The 23,733-nt window shown below is 42.3% G+C and overlaps 1 protein-coding gene across 1 annotated transcript in view; it reads left to right on the top strand.

Annotated features, from left to right (window-relative positions):
• Nucleotides 1-474: 474 nt before the first annotated feature.
• The window catches only part of LOC100023504 (ETS homologous factor), a 78,051-nt gene continuing 54,792 nt past the window's right edge, over nucleotides 475-23,733 (top strand). The window contains exon 1 of the mRNA XM_056803784.1: nucleotides 475-701. The gene's annotated coding sequence lies outside the window, so the exon portion shown is untranslated. The remainder of the gene's footprint in view (nucleotides 702-23,733) is intronic.

Raw genomic sequence — 23,733 nt, 5'->3', positions numbered from 1 at the left:
ATTTAACCTGAGTTGTGCCCTAGTTTCCTCACCTGCAAAATGAGAGAATTGGACTAGTTGACCTCTCTGATCCTTCTCAGCTCTCAATCAAGGATCCATCCCAGGATCCCCTTTCTCCTAAGTTTTCAAGTGGAAAAAAAAAATGCACCAGCTGGGGATGTTGGAGGGAATTCCTGACCAGGTCCAGGTTGTGCTAGCTGGCCTCTGGAGGTCTGGGGTCCCTTCCAGCCCAGGCCCTGGGACTCTACTCCTTCCAGTGAGCCTCCAGGCTTGAAAGAATGGTAGCTGCCAGATCAATTCTTCATCCATTAACAGGTTGCTTCTCTTTTCCCTCAGACAGTCATAACCTGGTCAGACCTGTTTTGGTTGAACACTAAAGTGTGAGCTCCACATGCAAATGAGCCCATGTTTGCAATCCTTTATTTTACTGTATTAAGGACCTCACAGCCAATCAGGCGAGGGGGAAGTGACTTAGGGAATTCCCGGTTGGTGGCCTATTGCTTAACATCCTACAAAATGATTTAAAATTAATGTCCTATGCATTCATCTTCACTTATGAGGGCTGGGAAGTGCTAGAACCCAACACCCCACTAAGCTTGGCCATCAGCACCTCTGGGAGCTAGCCTGTCTGTTTCCCTCTGGCCAGCTTCCTCACTAGACCCTGCTATTGGATTTCCCAACAGAATTTGTAGTTAAATGAGGTAAGTTGGGATGGTTTGGGTGATTCTGGTCTTTTTTTTTGGGGGGGGGACGTTGAATTGTTACTACCTGGAGGAGAAGAGAAGCCAGTAGGTTCTGGTAGGGGCAGACAGCTGAGAAAGTCCAGTAGTCCAGTTCTTTGGCCATTCCCTCCCTCCCTCCCTCTCTCCCTCCCTCCACTCCCTGATGTCGGTTGGGGCCAAAATGAAACCCAACTTCGCCTGGACTGGCTGCTCACCTACGATGGGATTTTTCCCTGGAACCAGGATCCTTCAGCTGAACTTTCTTGGAATGTAACCCTTCAGTTCCCTTCCAGCTCATTGGCTCGGCTTCCTTGGTAACCCTCTGGGTTGCGTTTTCTGTATTAAAACCATTATTCTGAGAAGCGCTTGCGTCTAGACTGGCAAAGGAGCCTAGAAGGCGCACTTGTGCCCCGGAGGAGGGAATCTGGCTAGTGGGGGCGGGGTGCGTCTGCTGGCCTGAGAGGGGTCCCCGTGAACTCCCCCAAGCCCTCTAGCCTCTTCCCTTGACCTTCGGGTGAAGCGGCCGTCTCCCTAGCTTAGGAAATCTCCAGACCGGTAGAGCTAGCTGCCCCGCTCCTAGCCTATCCTCACGATCCCGATTTTCCCCGCTTCGGAGGAGCGTTCTGGAGGGAGTTAGCAGCCCACAGAACCTCGATGGGGCTCGATGGAGATAAATACCTGGAAATTAGGGGGGGGGAGTAGCGGGGGACAGGGAAGGGGCAGGGTAGAGAAGGGACCCCAGACTGCCTTTCCTACCCTTCGCTGGGAAAAGATCGGCCAGCCGGAAGAAGCAGGTGGGACGGGAAAGAGGGACAGCAGAAGACACAGATTGGGGGCCCGCGGGAAGATGGGAAGGGAGTGGGGAAGGCAAAGAAGCCCAGCGGATGGCAGGTGCTCTGACAGGCTAGCCCTGGTTGATTTTATGAAAAGGCGGTAGCACGGACGAGCCGGAGTGACTCAGGAGCTTCTGGGTCCGGGATGCCAGGTGTGGGCAATATAAGGGCAAGTTTCAGCCTCAGAAGGGACAGACAGTCCCAGGAGTCACTTGTAAGGGAGAGTCTCCAAAAAGCTTGAACCACTGCAACTTTGGTTAATCGATCCACAAGCACTTTTGAAGCTTCTATTTATTATTAGCTAAGCAAAAATACTCACAAATACTCACCCCCTCAGAAGTGTGTGTGTTAAGATAGTGCAGGTGGCAGCATGAGTCTGAGTTGAGTCCAATCATAATTCATCTGGTTGTTTCTGTTCAAATTGTGAACAGCATTGGTGTTATGGAAAGAATGCTGGATTTGGAGTCAGAGGTCCCCAGTTCGAATCCCAGTTTGCCCAAATACCACTTGTGTGACCTTGAGCAAGTCATTTTATATCCTTGGGCCTCAGTTTCCTCATCCATAAAATGTGGGGGCTAGACAAGGTGTCTTACGGCTTTGAATCTATGCTTCTACAATGGGCAAATAAGCAAGAGAAATTTGAAGAGGAGGCACATTAGAACTTGTTGAGAAAAAAACAAATGAGTGTAGGAATTGGATTCCTTTAAAATGGAGGGGAGATCTTGATCCATGACTCATGTAAAACCCAGTGGAATTGAGCTTTGCCTACCAGAGCACGGTGGGAGGAGGGGAGGAAAAGAACATGGAATAAATATTCTTAATTAATCAATTAAATAAAATGAAAAATAAATAAATAAATACAATGGAGGGGAGAAAGGATTATTTGTGAGTGAAAGAGTGTGTACGTGTGTTTGTGTAGAGGTGGTACATATTTAGAAAAAGCCTTCAGGTTATTGTCTGGACTTGAGGGGTTCAATTTTCCTTCCATTGAGGGCAGGGTTTGATTTATAGCAGAAAAATTTTAGGTTACCTATTAGAAAGAATTTTCCTGGTTATAAAGGTTTCAAGGTGCTGCAAAATATCCTTATCATAAATATCATATATAATATGATATCATAAACATAATAAATCACCTCAAGAGAATACAGTTCAATTGCATTCAATCCAAGAGCTCTTTATGAAGTGCCTGCTATATATAGCATACTGTACTGGGGAAAACATTTTTTAAAAGGCCCTGCCCTCAAGGAGCTTATATTCTACTGGCCTGGGGTAGTGAGGAATATAGTATGTCCATAGATACTAAAGTTATTTGAGGTAGGAAAGCTTGTTACTTGGTACATAGTAGGTACTTAATAAATATCGGTTAATTATTAACAACTGAAGAAGGGCAACTAGGTGGCTCAGTGGATAGAGAGCCAGGCCTGGAGTTAAGACTGGGTTCAAATATGGCCTGAGAGACCTTCTAGCTGTGTGACCTTGGGCAAGTCTCTTAACCTCAGTTGCCTAGTCCTCACAGCTCTTCTGCCTTGGAACTGATCCTGAATATTGATCTGACAGAAAGTAAGAGTTTTCAAAAATAAAACAACAAAGAGGAAGTCAGTGGATAATCAAAGATGAACTGGACAAGAATACAGTCATAGTAGCCTTGGGTTAATGGGGAAATAACAATGGTCCCCCTTTAGTTCATAAATATGAACCAGAGGGAAACTCAAAGGTTCCTCCCTGTACTGCACAGAGGAACAAACAGCTGCTTTCTGCACTGATATTTGAAGGGCTTTCTTACAGTCGATGCCCCAGATGTCAGATCTAGGAACAGTGGGTCCAGGTTGCAGGGAAACAGATGTATAGGAAGAAAAAAAAACCCTAAAAACCCTAGCCACAGAAGGAAAACAATCTAACCGATAAAGTTATCCCAAAGGGGAACTGGCTGCCTTTGCAGATAGTGAGTTCCCCTTCACAGGTCTCTGGTGAACACTTACTGAGAATGATGGAGAGATTTCTATTTGGGCTCAGGTTGGGCTAGTCAGCCTTTCAGGTTCCTTCTGAGATTCAGTGGTTCAGGGGAATAAAAGAAAGAACTGGGAATATCTCTGTGGGACAGGGTGTTCTGGAAATTATCTTGAGTTGCCATTTGGCTGTAGCAATTGTAATCACTAAATCTTGTATTTATATAGTACACTGCAAGCAGCTCCCATTAATTTCCCAACTTTATCTAATCCATCTTCCAAACAGCCTTGTAAGCCAGTGGAGGGACTGGGACAGGTATTTATACTATGCCCTACAGAGAACAAAATAAAGATACGGGAAGATTAAATTAATCCCCCAAGGACATGGGATCAGAGGATGATAGAGGTAAAGAGAACCTTAGTCCAACCACCAAGTTTTATAGATGAGAAAGCAGAGGTTCAGAAAGGTTAAGCTATATGCCCAAGGTCACACAGCAAGTTGGAGGGAACCAGTGGCAAAATGGAAGTAGGATGACTGTTGGGTCAGAAATGCAACGATTTGGGTCAAAGGATGCAAAGGAGCCAAGTAAGCTCTCTCCATCCTAGCTCTAATGATCAGTCCACTAGTTCACCTTGATTTCTCTGGAAACTTGTCCCTAAATGTAGTATCCAATTTAGTTCACTGTTGCAGAATGAAGATTAGAATTACAAGGTTGGAAGGGGCATGGTGAGGTCATTCAGTCCATTCCTCTGCCCTCAGATGACAGTATTTAGTTAAGTCATTTCAAGATGGCAGGATTTTTTCAAAAACTCTTTTGAGATAAAGGCTGAGAGCTTCTAGAAGAATACAATATCCAACCATGGTTTTAGGGGTCAGGTGCCATCTATAGTTGGACTGGATTGTCTCTCCCACTCTTCTAGCTAGGATCTTTCTGTAGCTTCGCTGGGTATAAGACTTCATTTCTCTTTCAGACTTTGCCGTTGTGGGGCTCTGTGGTTTGGGCAAACAAGTCAAGCTCACAGAAAGTTTTCCTTCTTAGTTTAAAAAGAAAAAAGAAAGAAAGAAAGAGAGAGAGAAAGAAAGAAAGAAAGAAAGAAAGAAAGAAAGAAAGAAAGAAAGAAAGAAAGAAAGAAAGAAAGAAAGAAAGAAAGAAAGAAAGAAAGAAAGAAAGAAAGAAAGAAAAAAGGAAAGAAAGAAGTCATTGTTGATGCAGATGTCAGGAGCTTTTCATTGTGCTGGAAGGAATAGAAGGAACATACCCTTGCCATGGAAAGAATGCTGAATTTGGAGTCAGGGGATGTAAATTCAAATCCTGCTTTCACTACTTAACTTCTTTGGATCTGTTTCCTCATCTGGAAAATGGAGGGATTGGGGTAGGGGGGTGACTGAGAAGGATGTCTTGCAGCTCCAGATCTCTGCTCAAGGGATCCCAAGGCATCCAGGATGCAAACAGTGGCATGGCAGAGAATGGGGAGAAGGGTACAGCTAGCTCGTTAAGTAAAGTGCTTCTGTAGTATGATATATACAAATGTCATATTATTGCTTTGTGTTTAGGATAAGAGAAAATATTGAATAAATCATAACAATAGCTCACATTTATATAGTATTTTAAGGTTGGTAAAATACCTTACACATGTTACTCACCTATTGGATCTTCACAAGCACTTTAGGGGTGGGTAGGTGTTATTTTATCCCCATTTCAAAGATGATAGACTGAGGCTAAGAGAGCTTGAATTGTCCAGGATCACACAAGTCATCTTTGTCAGTGGCAGGATTCCTATGTCAGGTTTTTCCATTTCCAAAGTGAGTCCTCTATCCACTGAGATCTCTGGAGGAAGCTTCCATCTTTGAGGATCTCAATTGAACTTCCTATCTGGAGACTGCCCCATTGTACCTCTGAGTCATGGGATGATTCTGCTGGGGTCTCAGGCTGGAATAAATTATCTCAGTGGGTCCTAGCCAGCTCTCTGATTCTAGGATTGCTTTAGGGGTGGGGAGAGGCAGGTCACAGGACCAGACCTTAGGCTGTAGGTTAGTAGCTGACCTTTCAAGTTTCATGTGGGGTTGCTGTAGGCTGAAGCTAAGGTGGAAGATACCTCCAAAACACAGCAGCTATGAGACTAGTTGTCTTCACATATTTATTTTTTATTTGTTTATTTGTTTATTCATTCACTTATTTATTTGTTCATTCATTCATTTATTTATCTATTTATTTGCTTATTTATTCATTCATCAATTCATTCGCATATTTATTTATTTGCTTTATTCATTCATTTATTTTCTTATTCATTCATTCGTTTACTTGTTTATTTATTTATCTGTCTAATTATTTATCTAAATCCTTACCTTCCATCTTAGAGGCAATACTGTGTATTGGTTCCAAGGCAGAACAGTGGTAAGAAAGGACTAGGCAATGAGGATTAAGGGACTTGCCCAGGGTCACATAGCTAGGAAGTGTCTGAGGCCAGATTTGAACCCAGGACCTCCCATCTCTGGGTCTGACTCTCAATCCACTGAGTCACCCAGCTGCCCTTAGAGTGGATGTTTTAGAAGGTAAGAGGTAAAAAAAAAAAGAAAGAAAGAAAAAAGAAAGAAAAGGGGGAAATAGTCCCAATTGTTAGAAAGTTTGTCCAGAGTTACAGTTTCATGTTCTTGTGTCATCGGTCTTCGCACAGTGCCTAGCACACCCAAGGTCAAGTTAAATTTTCAACTTCCTTTCCCCTTGAACTCCAAGTTCAATCATACAGCCTTTGGCTACATGAGGTCAAACATCTGAAGTGCCAGGATTTCCACCGAGTTGGCGCCATCTTGTTAGTTAGATGGACCAGAGGCTAGAGGCTCCCAAAGAAAGCAGAGGAAGGTCTGGCAGACAGGGGAGGGGGTGCATCACAGGCTGTACAAGAAAGCCCTCTTGCCAGCAGCCCTGGACTAATAACTCAGATGCCCACTGGCACAGGGAGACCCTATCATCAGGAACGTATAGGGTGGCCCATTTAAAGAGGCCCCCAGCTTTTTAATTGGCCTCATTTGAAATGAGACAGCCTATAAAATAACTCCTTTGAAAATGGATTTCACTAGCACCTAACCACAATTCTATTTTTGTTAGTGGTGGTTTTATAGGGGCCCGGGCTCTTGTGTTGGCTGACTGGACTCACAATGTCTTGTTTTGTTTCATTCCCTTCTGGGAACCAGACTCCAATTTTCTCCCAGGATTTTCATTAGTGTTTGAACTCAAGGCAGAAGGCAGTCTGGGTGGTAAGAGGACTCCCTCTCCCACTCTGCTGCCCACTAGGCTTTCCATCTCACTGGCACCAAATCCAAGCCTATGGGCTTAGAACAGGGAAGTCTGGGATGGCCAGAAGTAGCTTTTCTGGACTTTACTGTCCTTTGATGCCCTAGCAGAGGCCATTTGCTACTTGTGAAGAGGGTGCCCAGAAGAAATGGGAGTTCCCAGTGAGGAGAGATGTGACAAATACCCACTGTGCCCACCAGTCAAATGACCCTTCCAATGACTAGCCAAGACCAATGGCCCTTCCTTTCCTGCCTTATTGCTTTTGTGGGAGTTCTCACCTTCACCTGTTACAATCCCCAGCTTCCTTCCAAAGTCAGCTCAAACTGTCTTTAGCTCCAGATGCCTTTTGGATCTCTTCTCCCCACTTTCGAGCTGCTATGCCTCTGTTTCCACATTTATTACTTTGAAATTATTTTGTATAGATCTGGATGCGCTGTCTCAGCCTAAGGACACCCCCACCCATTCACTTGAATCTTTGACTCCCAGGCACTGGGCACACAACAACAAAACATTTATATAATGCTTTAAGGTCTGTGAAATAGGGCAACTAGCTGGCATAGCAGATATAGTACCAGACCTAGTGTCAGAAAGAGGACCTGTATTCAAATCTGGTCTCAGATACTGCCTAACTATGTGACCCTGGCTAAGTCACTTAATCCCCTTTACTTAGCCCTTGCCTTTCTGTCTCAGAGTTAATACTAAATCTGAAAGTAATTTTTTAAAATAATAAGGTTTGCAAAGCTCTTTATGTATTTTATTTCATGCTTTATAAGGTATATGCTATTTCACTCAATCCTCATAACCATGCTGTGAAGGAGGTGCTATTATTATCCAAATTTTATAGATGAGGAAACTGAGGCAACTGAGAGTGGTCTGGGGTCACACAGCTGGTAATCACCCTGAGGTGGGATTTGAACCCAAGTCTAGTAACAATAGTAGCTAGCATTTATATATGCTTTACAAATATTATCTCATTTGATCCTTACAACTACCTTGAACAGTAGGTGCTATCAATACGTCCATTTTACAGATGAGAAAACTACAGCAGGTAGAGGTGAAATGACCTGCTCATGGTCACTCAGCTCCTTAGCATCTGAGGCTAAATTTGAGCTCGGGTCTTCCTGATTCCAGATCAAAATCTACATGGGATTTATCAGTTGTGTCTGACTCTTCATGAACCCAAATTGGGGTCCTCTTGGCAAAGATCCTAGAGTGATTTGCCATTTCCTTTTCCAGCTCATTTGACAGATGAGGAAACTGAGACAAACAGAATTAAGTGACTTACTGAGGGTCATCCAGGTAGGAAGTGTCTAAGGCTGAATTTGAACTTCCTGACTACAAGACTCACCTAGCTGCCCAGTATGTTCAGTAATATCTAATTCTTCTTGACTCCATCTGGAGTTTTCTTGGCAAAGATCCTGGAAAAGTAAGAGCTTAATAAATACTTGTTGCTAGGCTGAACTTTGGGTTTGGAATGGCTGCTCAGGGCCCCTGAAGGAGAGACAACTGTAAACTTCTTTTAGACAGAATAGGAAACTCTTTGCCTAAAGGTTGCCCAATGCTTTGGGGCACTTCCAACGGGTAGGAAGTTTCCCCTGATGTGAAGTCTAAATTTACCTCTCTGCACTTCCTCCTGTTTCTCTTTCCATCATCTGATCCACACAGAAGTCAGTACTCCCTCTTAACAACTCTCTCTATACTTGGGGACAAGTATAGATTGATCCCCACAAATTTTCTGATTGATCCCCACAAATCTATTCTTCTCTAGCCTAGAACTTCTCCAGTGGCTCTGACCAGGTCCTCATATGGCATGACCTAAAGGTCCTGTGCCACCTCAGGTACCCTCTTCTGTTGACTCTCCAGCAAAAATGTCAACCAAACACAACAATCCCAACGAAGCTAGTCGATCCCACAATTCCAGTGTTTTGATGGATATGGGCATTGTGGCCCTATGCAGATGGGAAGCCATCCATTCCTTCTGATCTTGTGCCAGTTGTCCCTGTCCAATAGAATCCTCCACTGGGAGACCTCACCAGCTAGGGATCCTTCCTCTAGACCTTGTGAAGATTAAAATTAATATTCAATAACTCAAGTATTATATTTTATAAGATTTTATTAATAATAACTAAAATAAAAGAACTACCTAAAATCCAGCTGACTCAACAGAGAAGAGAGTGGGGGAGGAGTCACCGCCAACTTAAGGATTCTGGGTAATATAGAAAGGAATTTTGGGTAATGTAGTTTTAGAGGTTCAAGAATTTCTAACTATACATTCCCCCCTGTGATCCTGTTGGGAATCTCTTGGCACTGCATGGATACCAAGAGAAATGTGGACCACCCAGCCTCTCAGGCTTAAGATTTGGCAAGGGTTTTGTTGCAAAATCCTTGGCTTGGTAATGTTACATTTGTAGTAAACTAGCATTTATTAAGCTCCTACTGCATGCCAAGCACTCTTTTAGAATGTATAGATGCACTGTTTCCAAGGCAGAAGAGTGGTAAGGGTTAGGCAATGGGAGTTAAGTGACTTGTCTATGGTCACACAGCTAGGAAGTATCTGAGGTCAAATTTGAACCCAGGACCTCCTGTCTCTAGGCCTGGCTCTTTATTCACTGAGCTGCCTTGCAGAGTTTCTTACAGAAGAAATTTAAAGGAAGCCAGGGCAGGCGGGCATTTGTATATACATAGTTATTTACATATTATCTCCCTCAAAATAATGCAAGCCCCTTGAGGCAAGAGAACAAGTGTTCTCTTTGAATTTCTTTGTGTCCCCTGTGTAAGAGTAAGCTTTGCACAGTGCTTGGCACATAATAGGAGCTTAATTAATTCTAGTTACCTAATTCAAATGGAATGTAATACTAGCCATGAATTTTGCAAGATAACCTCTAGGCAGCTCCATTGTACAATTCCAAAAGTCATTAGGTCTGGAGCAAGTTAGACTGAGTTCAAATCTTGTCTAAGGTACTAGTGAAGTGACCCTGGGCAAGTCACTTAAATCTGCCTCCATTTCCTCAACTATAAAATAGGAATAATGATATGTACATATCTCTCTGTCTCAGCCTCTCTGTGTGTGTCTGTCAGTGTCAGTGTCTGTGTCTGTGTGTCTGTCTCCCTCTCTCTCTCTTTCTCCCTCCTCCCTCCTTCCCTTCTCACACAATAAGCTTGAGTAAATTGCTTTTGAGCTGGTTGAATATTACTTTGGCCCACCTAGTACCTCCTCATGGCCATTTTGGATCTCAATCTTGACTCAATTCAACAATAAGCATTTATTTGGCATCTACTCTGAGCAAATCAGCGTTAGCACTGGGAAAACAAAGAAGAAAGTCAATCTTTGGCCAAGTTTAGCTCATCGAGGACCTGTGATTTAATCAGGGGATTTGCAACCCACTAGAGTAGCTAGTCCATAATTTAGTCTCACCTGGAGTTAGTTCCCTGAGGCTCCCTGAAATTAAGTGGTTACCCAGATAATAGGTATCAGAGATGGAATTTGAACCCAGTTTCTTGGCTGCAAGCCCAGCACTCAATTCATTGTGCCTTACTGCCTCCAGTATGCATACTATTTAGAATCTAATTCAACAAACATTTATTGAGAGCTTACCATGGGCCTGCTGATTGAATCTAATTAAATTAATATGATATAATTTCAGAACAGGCTGCACTGACAATGTGGCGATCAGGAAAGGTGTTTTGTGGGAACTGGTACTTGAGTTGAGCTTTGAAGGATAAATTAGAGGTACAGGGAGTAAGTAGATGAGTTCTTTCTGTACAGTTCTAATTGGATTGCCCTCTGAATTGTTCCACGGAGGAGCAGTCACCATAAAGTTGAAGGGTGGTATATATATTTGGGATGTACATAATTGTTTGTCTGTTGTCTCTACCATTAGAATGGTCCTTGAGGGCAGGGATCCAAGGTTAGTCTTTCTTTGGAACCATAGATTCTTATGGTAAAAGCTTAATAAATGGTTATTGATAAGCCAAACCAAGGGACCAAAAGTGTGAGTCTTCTGGGGACTAATCAGCATTATATTTTATAAACAGTAGGTGTTTAATGGATGCATCTGGCTCTAGAATACTCCTGGGGAGAGGTATTTGTGACTCAGTTCAATAATTATTAAGCGCATACTATGTGCAGAATACAAAAGGGAGTGTGGTGTGCAGTGGATAGAGTACTGGGCTTAGAGTCAGGAGAACTTGAGTTTAAATGGCCTCAGACACTTACTAGCCATGCCACTCTGGGCAATTCTTTAACCTTGTATGCCTCAGTTTCCTCTGGGAGAAGGAAATGGCAAAACAAGTATCTTCTTCACCAAGAAAACCTCTAATGGAGTCATGAAGAGCCAGACTCATTGGAAAACAATAACTGAATGGTGCTTCTTGAGTTTTTATAGAACTGAATTGGTTGAATTGCATTGTTAAGTGGTCTCCCCTTTGCCTTGAGTGCCATTTTCTTTGTGAATCGAGAATAGGCTTGCCAAGTCCCAAAGAGAGTGAGTCACACCCTTCTACAAATCCCTTAATGGTGTCAGCTCTGTTTGACATTCGCTTAGTAGACCAGCCAATCCTTCTTTCAGGTCTGGGGAAAAGAGGGTTCTTGACTCGAGGAGGAGGAGTTCTAGCACCAGGGGAGATCCTGGACTAAGACTTGTTGCTCTCGCCGTCTCTCTGGCCAACTTAAGGAGTGACCCTGGGGTTTGAAATGCCAGGTGTGCTGTTTTGAGAAACCAACAAATTCATACTGAGAGTAAACCATCTTTTTCTGGTTACTTTTCTGTGCTATTTGGTGTTGACGATAATTCAAGCAAGAGTTTATGCTGTTGTGGGGTAGCTTGGGGTTCAGCTAGATTGTCTAGCATAAGTTTGCTTAAAGATGGTCTCAGTTTATTGGGACGTAGTCGAACCCAGAACAAGGACTGATCATTAAAATAACAATAACATTCAGAGGGAGTCTGCCTGTGACCCAAGTAAAAAAGTGGGTCGAGGGCTGGCCTTGGAATCAGAAAGGCCAGAGTTTGAATCCTGCCTCAGATGCTTAAGTAACTGTGATCTTGGACAAGGCACTTAACCTTTCTCAGTTTTCTCATCCTTAAAATAGATATCTTTTTTTTATATAAAACCCTTACCTTACAATACTGCGTATTGACTCCAAGGCAGAAGAGTGGTAAGGGCTAGGCAATGGGGGTCAAGTGACTTGCCCAGGGTCACACAGCTGGGAAGTGTCTGAGGCCAGATTTGAACCTAGGACCTCCCGTCTCTAGGGCTGGCTCTCAATCCACTGAGCAACCCAGCTGCCCACAAAATAGATATCTTAATGCTATTGCTGTTGTTAATTGAGGAAACTACCTTTACCAAGAAGATCACTGTCAATATATATCAGAAGTAAGATTTGAACTCAGGTCTTCTTGGCAGATCCTCTATCCACTACCCTTTGAGATCTTTCAATATTTATGTAAGATTAAATCAAGTCAAATAAATAAACATTTATTATGGACTTACTCTTATTAAGTGCTATTATTACAATAGACTGCAAGATGGTTTTTCTGCCTCATTTTTTCCCCCACTGCAGTCAGTCTATCTTCTACTCAACTGTTAAAGTGATCTTCCTAAATGCAGTTATTGTTTTCAAGTCCATTTTTAGTTGGGTCCTGCTCTTTGTGACTGATCCTATCTGGGTTTTCTCAGCAAAGGTACTGGAAAGGTTTGCCATTTTCTTCTCCAGTTCATTTTACAGATGAGGAAACAGAGGCAGTTACACAACTAGTAAGTGTCTGAGGCCAGATTTAGTCTCAGAAAAATGGAGGCTTCCCAACTGCAGGCCTAGCACTCTATCCACTGCACCACCTTCCTCTCTCCTATTTTCCCCACCCTCTGCCTCTCCATCCTCCCTACCCTCCACAACCTTCTCTGTCAACTTCAGTGACTTCCTATTGCTTTCTAGATCAAATGTAGGATCTTCTCCTTGGCTTTTAACCTAGCCCCTTCTTCTTGTATTTCCAGTCTTCTTATACTCTGCTCTCTCCAATGTGCTCTACCTTCCAGTGGCTGGTCTCCTTGCTGCTTCTCCTACATGTGCTATACAACTTGGGGCATTTTCATTGGTTCTCCGTGCCTGGAATCCACTCCATCTTCATCTCTGCTCCTTGGCTTCTTTGAAGTCTCAGCCAATGTGCTAATTCCCCTTTAACCATAGTTCCTTCTCTCTGTTGATTATCTTCATTTTAACATGTATGTATCTTATTTGTGCATAGTTGTTAGCATGTTGGCTAACCCCGTTAGAGAGGGACCTCCTTGAGGAAAGGGACTATTTTTCACCCTTATGTTTCCAGCTCTTAACATGGGGTCTAGAATGTGGTAGGCACTTACTGATTATTGATACAACTTGACTGAATTTAGAACACTTGGACCTGGGTCCCAATCTTGGCCTCTGTCTCTTACTAGGTATATGACTTTTGAGCAACCCTCTTTGACTCTCTATGCCTCATTTTATCCATCTGTAAAGTGGTGAGAATAATAATGACATATTTTGCCCAGTGATTGTGAAGAAATCAATTTATGAAACTTTAAATAGCATCAAAGAAAGGAGTGACTTTTATTGTGGTTCATCTCTATAGGAAGTTTCCATTCACCAATGATTTATCAGAACTCTAGCCTCCTTCCAGGGTCAGTTAGGTAGCTCTGTGGATAGAGTGCCACAGGAATCAGGAAGATCTGAGTTTATATCTAGCTTCAGAAACGTGCTAGTTAGGTGACGTTGGACATGTCACAACTGCTGTTTATCTTAATTTCTTCATCTGTAAAATGGAGTTAATAATATTACCCATCCTCCAATGGCTGTTATGAGTATCAAATGAGATAATTTTAAAGTGCTTAACACTGTGTCTGGTACATAGTGAAGACTTTATGTATGGTGATGCCTCATTGTCTTTTTATCTCCCTCATCTAGCACAATGAATGGTACACAGTAGTCACTAAATAAATTTTATTGATTGGTTGAAGGCAATCCTGGTTTTAAAGATTCTTAACATACACATCTGAGCACTTCCATCTCTCTGTCTGTCTATTTGTCAATCTATCCGTCCATCCATCCTTTCATCCTTCCATCCTTATATCTATCTATCTATCTATCTATCTATCTTCTATTCATCTATCTATCCATCCATCCATCATTCATCCACCCACCCATCCATCTATCTATCTATCTACCTACCTATCTCTATCTGTCCATCTGTCCATCCATCTATACATTCATCTGTCTGTCTCTCTGTCTCTCTGTCTGTCTGTCTGTTTATCTCTCTGTCTGTCAGTAAGAGGATTGCATAACTATGAATCTCCAGTTCATAGGACTTTTAAAAAAGAATATGATAGGGGCAGCTAGGTGGTTCAGTATATAGAATGCAGAGCTGGAGACAAGAAGTCCTGAGTTTAAATATAGCCTCAGACACCTCCTACCTGTGGGACCCCGGGGAAATCACTAAATGCAATTTGCCTAGCCCTTATCACTCTTCTGCCTTGGAACCAATACTCAGTATTGACTCTAACACAGATGTTAAGGGTTTTTTAAAAATGGTGTTATAAATTCTATGTCACTTTCATAACCGTCCTGCTTCTGAACTTCCTTCAGTGAATTAAAAAAAAACACATCACAGTGGTCCTCTTTGTTGGCAACCCCACCTTCGCCTATCTCACCAATCCCCTATTAAGTCCAAGAGAATGAAAGTAAACCACTGACTTGTAACAAAGCCTCACAGTCAGGCAAAATGAATCCACCCAGTGGACCAAGTCCAAAAATAAATGACTTAAAAAAAAAAAAACCCTTACCTTCTGTCTTATAATTGATACTAAGTATTGGTTTCAAAGCAGAAGAGCAGTAAAGGCTAGGTAGTAAGGGTTAAGTGACTTGCCCTGGGTCACACAGCTAGGAAGTGCAAAAATAAAGGGCTTTTTATCATCTTGAATCTATCCCTTCTCTGTTGGGAAGTGGGTCGCATTCTTTGTTATAGGTCTCACAGGGAGATGTGGTTAGTCACCACCTTGAAAGGGTTCCTTAAGCCTTTCAGAGCTGTTTTTCTTTGAGAGGTTGCTGTTGCCCTTGTGGGAACTTTTTTCTTCTCTTTTGCTCATTTTATTCTATATTCATTCATACTAACTCAAGATGTGTGTGTGTGTTCTAACATTTATCTCTTTCAGTTAAGAGATGCCTTTTTCCACGTTTATATATTCTCAGAAACCCAAATCATGTGATTTCACATCCTTGTTCTTCCTTTCTATTCTCATCCATTTTTTACCCTCCCTTCTTTTTTCTCTTAAAACTTTTAGAACAGAATCACCCCAACCTTAGTTCCTCTGTTTTTGTCATGCAACTTCCTTAATATCCCACATTAAAATTCTGAAAAGACATGCAATAGTTTTCCTCCTACTATAATGTTAGCACCACATCATCATATGAGCCTCTTCAAATTGCCTAAATAAATTTACCTTTCTAGGTTTCTCTTGAGGCTTGTGTTTGCCTTTCAAAGTTCCTACTTAGCTTTGGTCTTCTCATCAGAAATACTCGAAAGTCCTCTCCTCATGATGAAATAATATTTGTAAAAGTGCTTAGCACAATGCCTGGAACATATAAAGACTTAATTACCTTTTCCCCCTAACCTAACCCCCCCCCCCATATACTAAAGATCCATTTGCCTTCCATTATGATTGTGTTTAGGATTATAAGACCAGATGCTTTTGTTTGTAAGTTGGTAAGGAGTGCTTTTTCAAAGTGGGAAAAATGAAATCTTAGGTCCTTGGAATAAAAAATTATTGGCATTTTGGAACAAGTATTGACTAGGTCCAATTAAGCTGGGAAATTTGAGTGATGTCAAGGTGTTGTACTGAGAATGCCTGAGGGAAGGGCTTCTAGGGGGAAGTTGGCTTTCTGCTTCTGGAAACTTAAGTACAGCTTTCTGCTTGGTTTTATCTGGGGAAGGGTATCATGAAAGTATAGCCTCAAGGAAAAACCTGGCTTCTCCACTAGACCCTTGGGGAAATGCCCAGATATTTGCTGAAATGTTATGGCTCAAGGGCCTGAGAAAAGTCCATCCAACCTTCATTATGTTGTCTTCTGGGAAATGGAGGTTGGGAGTGGGAGGGGAGGCTCGAGTAGCCAAGGAGAAATTTATGACTTACAAGATTATAAAATATGTATTTCCATAGGCAAGTATATTCCTCATAATTACCTTGTAAGGTAAGCAGTGTAAAGATTATTTAATATCTGTATATAGGAGACTCAAAAGATAATGACTGCATTAACAGTGGAAAGAATGTAGGCTCTGAAGTGGGAGGACTTGGGTTCCAATTCTACCTCTAGTGCTTACTGCCTATATGACCTTGGGCAAGTCACTTATTGGGTCTCAATTTCCTGATATACAAAATGAGGTTAACTGGACAAGATGGCCTCTAAGATCCCTTCCATCTCTAGATCTAGGACACTAATAATTACATTTAGTGACTTGCCCCTGACTGGATATGTTGGAGCTTTTTTTTGAAAGTGTCCAACTGTAAGATTCTGTGATTCTTAGTCACAAGGAGTCACAACTTCTCTAGCAATAGAATTCTTAGGAACCTTTACCTTTTTGCCTTCCTGTCTGATTCTAGCCATTTTTACTTTTTCCCAAAGCAGAGCCCTCTTGAAGAACTAAAGAGTGCAGGCAGTTAGGTAGCACAGTGGATAGAGCACTAGCCAGATCTGGAGTCAGGAGGACCTGGATTCAAATGTGATCACTGAAACTTCCTAACTGTGACTGGGCAATTTACTTAACCCCTACTGCATAGTCCTTGCCCTTTTGTCTTAGAGTTGTGACTAAGACAGAAGGTAAGAATTAAAAACAAACAAACAAACAACTAAAGAGTGATGGCTTTGAAAGGGATAAATGCCAAATGTCTGGAGATTCTCTCATATTCTACCCTTTTTGGTTCTGTGGCAGGCCATCAGGATCAATTCTTTATGTTGATTATTGTAGTTATTTCATTTTAAGGTTTACAAAGTGATCTTCATTTGTCTAAGTGTTTCAAGAATTAATTCTCTCCATCCTTCTAGAAGAGCACACTGAGTATGAGTGTTAACTGATCATCTCTTTTACTTACTGCCTCTGTGACTTTGGGCAAGTCATTTAACATCTTTGAGATCCAATTTCCTTTTCATAAATCAAGGGGGCTGGACTAGATGACCTGTAGTTTCTCCCAACTTTAATTCCATGACCCCATGACCTAGTAAACAAGACAAGGTTAATAAGTTACCGGCGGTCGCTAGCCCAGCCACTAATTTTCTGAAATGAGAGTTGAATTGAAGTCTTCCTTTGTTCAAATCCAATGCTCTCCTCACCATGCTAGGCCGCCTTTCCTTCTAATGAGATGTTTTGTTTTGTTTTCTGAGGAGAAATGACTTATGATTTATGAAACAACCCTGCCATAATCTGCGTCTTTCCTCTGTAGCCACATAAGTCCCAAGAACTGTTTTAGAATAATTGTAGCTATTATATGTACTGTATCCATTTAAAAGAATGGACTGAAGATGTTTGTGATATGAATAAGAAGGAAGAAAGGAAACCTTCTTTAATGGTCTTAATAATGGAATTATCTGCTGTTAGAGGATGACTTCATCATTTTTCTCTAATCTCTGTGATGTTTGAATAAATAAACAGGCCTGTCATAAAGGCAGTATATTAGGGCTCAGACATGAGGCATTCTTCAAAAACAGCCCTAATTTCCCTTCCATTTTCTCTTTAAGATTTTTTTAAAATAGTTTTGTTACTCACTTTGTTGTTCTCCTTATTATTGTTAATAAGGCTTTATTGTCACCTGGGTCAGCCTGCCCAGTCCACTGAGTCAATTCTCAGCTTTCAACAGGATGTCTGACTAGGCTTTGACCAGCCCGTGAAGGAGCACTTCTGTGCACTAAAGGGAAACTTTCATCTTAGGACACTGGGTTATTTGGGGGAGCCTTCTGGGTTCATAGAATGTAAAAGTGGTTTTTAGGGGTGGCAGACCAATTTTCATGTTGGAAACTCAGGAAACCCCTCAGGGATCCTGAGATCTACATCCAGGGCTACAAAAAGTTGGGGGCCGCTGTGTCTATTGCCCAGAACTACTGCTGATGGTAATGCTGATGATGGACATTTTTTATACTACTTTAAAATTTGCGAAGTTTTTGATATTCGTTTTCTTAATTGGAGCTTCTGTACAAGCCTGTGAGGGGCAGCTTTCTGTCCACTAGACATGCTGTTTCTCCTTTTATCTTGTGTCCCCCAATTCATTGTAAACCTATCGAGGGCAGATATTTTTCACTGTGTATCGCCAGCATCCAGCACAATGCCTGGCACATAGTAAACACTAAATGCTTTAGGATTATCTCTATTTTATGGTTCTGGAAATGGAGGCTTAGGAAGGTTAAGGTTCTTGTTTCTTGATTTGTTATTCCCATTCCAGATTTGGAAACTAAGGCTCTGAGAGGCCATTGTTTTGATAATATCTGAAAAGTGCTTAGTACAGAGCTTGGCATCTTGAAAGAGCTTAATAAATGCTTTATGCCTTCTCTTCTCCCTCCTGTCCTTTGACTGATTTATCATTCCCATTTTTTAGATTGGAAAACAACTCAGAGAGGATAAGGATCTTGTCTATGGTTACAGAGACAGTAGATGCCAGAGGTGGGATTTGAACCCTGATCTTCCTGAATTTTAAATCTAGCACTCTTACTATTACTTTAAGTTAAAGAATTAACTTATTAGAGTTATATATATATATATGTGCATATATAAAGAGTTATATATATGTAAAGAGTTAACTATTACTTTAAGTTAAAAAGTAAACTTAAGTTAAAGAGAGTCAGTCAACAAGTGTCTATGAAGCACTTACTATGCACTGTGCTAAGAGAGAGAATGGACAGCTATCACTTTGTCTTAAAACTGAAGTTCTTGTTGTGGTTTTTTTTCCTCCTTTGGGAGGGACCTTAAATTAAACCGGAAACATTAGAAATAAGAACAAATAAAAAATTCCCCCCAAAGATCTTCCTGTGAGGTTGAATTTTTCTGTTGTTGTTGTTTGGTCATGTCTGTCCGACTGTTTGTGATCCCATTTGGGGTTTTCTTGGCAGAGATACTGGAATGGTTCGCCATGTCCTTCTCTCGCTCATTTTACAGATGAGGAAACAGGGATCTCCTGTTAGGGCGATGCAAAATGGGCTGAGTATATTCCTGTGAGGTCTCAGGTCTTAGTTTCTAGGGTAGGTTGTTGGTCACTGCTCCTTCCTCGCCTGTCTTGTTATGTGGACAAGTGAGGGCTCCCTTCCAGACCACTGGGCCTGTGCCCAACTGGCCTTGGAGGCATCCAGTGCCCTTTAGTAAGCAAAGATCTTCCATGCAAATGTACTTTGCTTGACATGGAGACAGTACTTTTGGTCCCAACTCCTCCTTCCCAATCCTTGCCACCTGTGTCTTCCCTCCACCCTGCTGCACATTCCAACATGGCAGATGGTATTTATTTTTTAGTCAACTGAGGGTGTTGTTAAGGCTCTTGCCTTCTCTGGCTGCCCGGTTTGGTTCCGATGAGCTACCTTCCCTGTCCTTCTCAAAACAAGAATGCTTGGGAATGCTCAGCCAGCCATGTCCCTCCCTTGTCAGAACATCCTGTCCTTAATGCTCCTTGATGGGCAAGGCTGTGGTTTTCTTGGCCCACTGCAATGGCTTCTAGACTAGCCCCATGGCCCAGGCGCTGTGAGGGCCCAAAGGCGGAGAAGAAACAGAGTGAAAAGGGATCTCTTTGGGGGGAGCCTAGTATACTTCCTGAGTCTCTCCCTTCCCTAATTTGAAAGAATATCATTAAGAAGTTCTCTGTGATGGACAGGGAGGTGTTGAGGGCTGCATAATGATGCTTCCCATTAATTAGTGCTGTCATGACTGAAGTTTGAGTGGTTTCTTCAGCCCTTTGTGACTGACCCCTTTGGGCCAGGTCTCATGACATCACATGATGTAGACAAACCAATAAGAAATGAGGGCATGTGGATGACAAAGACGGGCCTTGGGACCAAGACCGAAATCACACCTTGCCCTTCCCTAGCCCTTTTGCACCTAAGATCTCAGATCACCTGGTAGGACATGAATGAACCTGCATAACCAGCCTTGGAGGTAGGTATCCCTCACCTTGTGCTAGGGGAGCTATGGCCCAGTGAATGGTGGGAGGGAAGAGGGCTTGTAGGCTATCATCTCAATTGTGAGAAATAACTGATCCAGGGCTTCCAAGCTTTAAGGATCATGGATTCATAGATCCAGAGCTGAGAGAGACCCCAGAGGACATTTCGTCCAACCATTTATCTCATCACTAGTCAGAGGAGGAAACTGAGGCCCAGGGAGCTGAAGGCAATTTGGCCTGATCATGGATTCATAGATCCAGAGCTGAGAGAGATCCCAGAGGACATTTCATCCAACCATTTATCTGATCATTAGACAGAGGAGGAAACTGAGGCCCAGGGAGCTGAAGGCAATTTGGCCTGATCATGGATTCATAGATCCAGAGCTGAGAGAGATCCCAGAGGACATTTCATCCAACCATTTATCTGATCATTAGACAGAGGAGGAAACTGAGGCCCAGGGAGCTGAAGGCAATTTGGCCAAAATTACACTGGCATTAAGAGGCAGAGCCCAGATTTGAACCTTAAACCTCATGGACTCCAGTCCTGAACATATTGTGGGCCACACCTACATCCCTAGACCACATTGATTTTTCTGAGCTCTAATTTGGAAGTGACCCATTGGTTGGGGCAAAAGATAGGAGCCCCTTTGGGCTTCTTGCTTGTCCTGGTTAATGTGTGTTTTTGATTGTTGGTTTTATGACAAGCAGGAAAGCTAAGTGTATTCCTTCTCACTCCCCATGTGGTATTGGTCAGCTGTCACCCAACAGAACTCAAGACACCTCTCAGGGTGCCTGTTTCGAACAGACCGATGGGTAGATCACCCTTTGGGAAAGGATCCTCGGCTATCACGGACACCTTGCTCTATGCCAAGGGACCATTCAGACTGGGAGCACACAGTTGTGTGTGTGTGTCTGTTGTATGTGTGTATAGGGTTTTTTTTTTCTGGTTTTATAAGAAAAACAAATTGGCCCAGCCATTCAGTCAAACCAGCTCAGGCTGTTCGGGCAGATGCCTTTCTTTACTTTTTCTGTTTATTTTCCATCAAATCAATGCTTAACTGCGTTGTTATCGGAGCAGAGCAACAGGTGCAAAAAAATACCTGGGCTGCCAACTCAAACGAAAAGGCAGGGCTTATCCCCTCTGGGAGGTATTCTGCAGATAACAGGAGCTCATGCCAACAACTGAATTAACAGCTCTATTGACGGTGGGTTTTCTGCCTTAACAACCTGCTCCTAACCCTCTGACACATAAACACCTCATTGTCTTGGGGAGAGACAGCCACCAGCCCAGACAGCCAACTGCTTTATTCCGCCCTGAGTGGAGCTCTTTCCTGCCCAGGCTGCTTTGGAGAAATCTGGACCCTAATCCTAGCTGCCAACCTGAAAGCTTAGGAGGAGCTTTGGGGTTTGGGCTCTGGGTCTTCTCCAGCTGGGACAAAGACATGGGCACAGGCTGGGGGGAAGGAGGGAGGAGAAGGGACAGAAAGAGTCTTGCTCGGAAAGATTTTGTTTTTCATCGAATCCTTCTCATTTTGTTTGTTTGGCTTGTTGGGTGCTTCCGGATCCCAGGACAGATTGCCTTGGCTCTCTCTGCCACTGATCCTTTCAGTGAATGCTGCCCAGCCCTCCCCCCAGCCTTCCACACTTGATTGGGTTCATTGAATGGACTAGAACACATTTAGAAAGGAGTAACAATTGTTTAGAAACCCACTGGAAGGCTTTGGAATACTCAGCAGGTATTTCTGTTGGCGGAGAGTTTAAATGTTTTGGAAAGCTAAGGGAACTTCTCCTGAGTTTGATGACTGAGATCCAGGAAGGTCTGTAGAGACCTAGAGAGAAGGTGACCCTGACAGCCTGAGGATCCCTAAGCCAAAGAAACCCTGTCATAGATGAGTATTCCGCCTGCTTTTCCTGTCCTCAAGTGCCAGTCAGTCTACCTTTATTTTTATTATTTTAAACCCTTACCTTCTGTCTTAGAATCAATTCTAAGTATTGGTTCCAAGGTAGAAGAGAGGTAAGGGCTAGGCAATGGGGGTCAAGGGACTTGCCCAGGGTCACCCAGCTAGGAAGTGTCTGAGGCTAGATTCGAACCCAGGACATCCCATCTCTGGGCCTGGCTCTCAATCCACTGGGTTACCCAGCTACCTCTTCTATCTACCTTTAGAATATGATAATAGACCAAAGTCTTAAAAATGGCAGGGATAGCAATGATGATCTCAGACAAAGTAAAAGCAAAAATACATCTAATTAAAGGAGATAATCATGGAAACTACATTATGCTGAAAGGAACCATAGGAAATGAAGCAAAAATAAAACATTTTTTATAGCAAATTTCTCTGACAAATTATTCATTTCTCAAATATATACTGACTATAAGACCGAGTCAGATGTTTTTGTTTGTTTGTTTTTTAAAGGAGCCATTCCCCAAATGATAAATGGTCAAAGGATATAAACAATCAGTTGTCAGAAGAAACTGAAGCTATCTATAGGCATAGGAAAAATGTGTTGATTACAAATTTTTAAAAATATGTTTCTTGTGAAACCCTCTAAAATGGCGATCTTTCATTTTTTTTTTTAAAACCCTTACCTTCTGTCTTGGAGTCAACACTGTGTATTGGCTCCAAGGCAGAAGAGTGGTAAGGGCTAGGCAATGGGGGTCAAGTGACTTGCCCAGGGTCACACAGCTGGGAAGTGTCTGAGGTCAAATTTGAACCCAGGACCTCCCCTCTCTAGGCCTGACTCTCAATCCACTGAGCTACCCAGCTGCCCCCCCCCCCCAAGATCTTTCATTTTAAATGACTAAATCCCCAAAGTTTTTCAGTAGTGAATCTTTGGATCCATGATTAGGGTCTATTATAGTAAATCCAATCGCTGTTGATATATTTGCACTTGGAATGCCTTATTCACAAGACTTAGCTCTCATCTTCCCATGGTTCTTTGACTTTCTCAGTCACCGATCTAGTGTACAATTTCCCCCAAGGTCCATTTCTTTCATGTTGGTGGTGTAGAGTCCTGGCTTCTTTACCTAGCACTCCAGTCTTCTAGCCTTCCTTATTATAAGAATCTAAAATGGTGACATGGGATAGATGACTACTTCCCTCCAATCTCCATCTCCAATTCAATACCTCCCTTCACCCCTAAACATTTCAACACCCATCAATTCTCTGCCTACTCAGAGCAAGGCACTGTATGTCAGGCATCAGGGTAGGAAAGACAAAATGAAAACCATCTCTGCCCTCAATGAATTTGTATTATTCAAGGCTTATCAGAACTGAGTGGTCCACAAAGCAGTGGGAAGATAACTATTCACAGAAGATTATGGATTTAAGTCCAGAAGGTCTTAGAGATCATCTCTTCAAGGGGTTTTTAACAAGGTGTCTGTGGGCTTATTTATAAAAATATTTTGATGCTTATGTTTCAACAGAATTTGTTTCTATGTATTTTATTTTATTGTATCATTTACAAAACATTCTGATAGAAGGAAACAAGCATTTCTTAGGTGCCTACTATGTGCCAAGTACCCAGTTAAGTACTTGACAAATATTATCTTAAGTCTATGGAAAAGATTCCCTAGACTGTTTAATGACACACAAAAAAGAATAAGAACCCCATATCTAGTCCAACTCCCTCCTTTCCTAGGTGAGGAAACATATAATCAAAGAGTTTAAGTAATTCATTCATGCTCATATAAGGCATAATTGACAAAGGCAAGATTTGAACCCAAGTCCATGGATTCCAAATCTGATAGTCTTTCTACTAAACCACAAAGTTTTGAACTGAGAAA

Source organism: Monodelphis domestica, chromosome 6 (genome assembly GCF_027887165.1).
Source record: "Monodelphis domestica isolate mMonDom1 chromosome 6, mMonDom1.pri, whole genome shotgun sequence".
Lineage (NCBI taxonomy): Eukaryota > Metazoa > Chordata > Mammalia > Didelphimorphia > Didelphidae > Monodelphis > Monodelphis domestica.
Note: the sequence above shows the minus strand (reverse complement) of the source record. Positions and strands in the feature narration are given on the sequence as shown.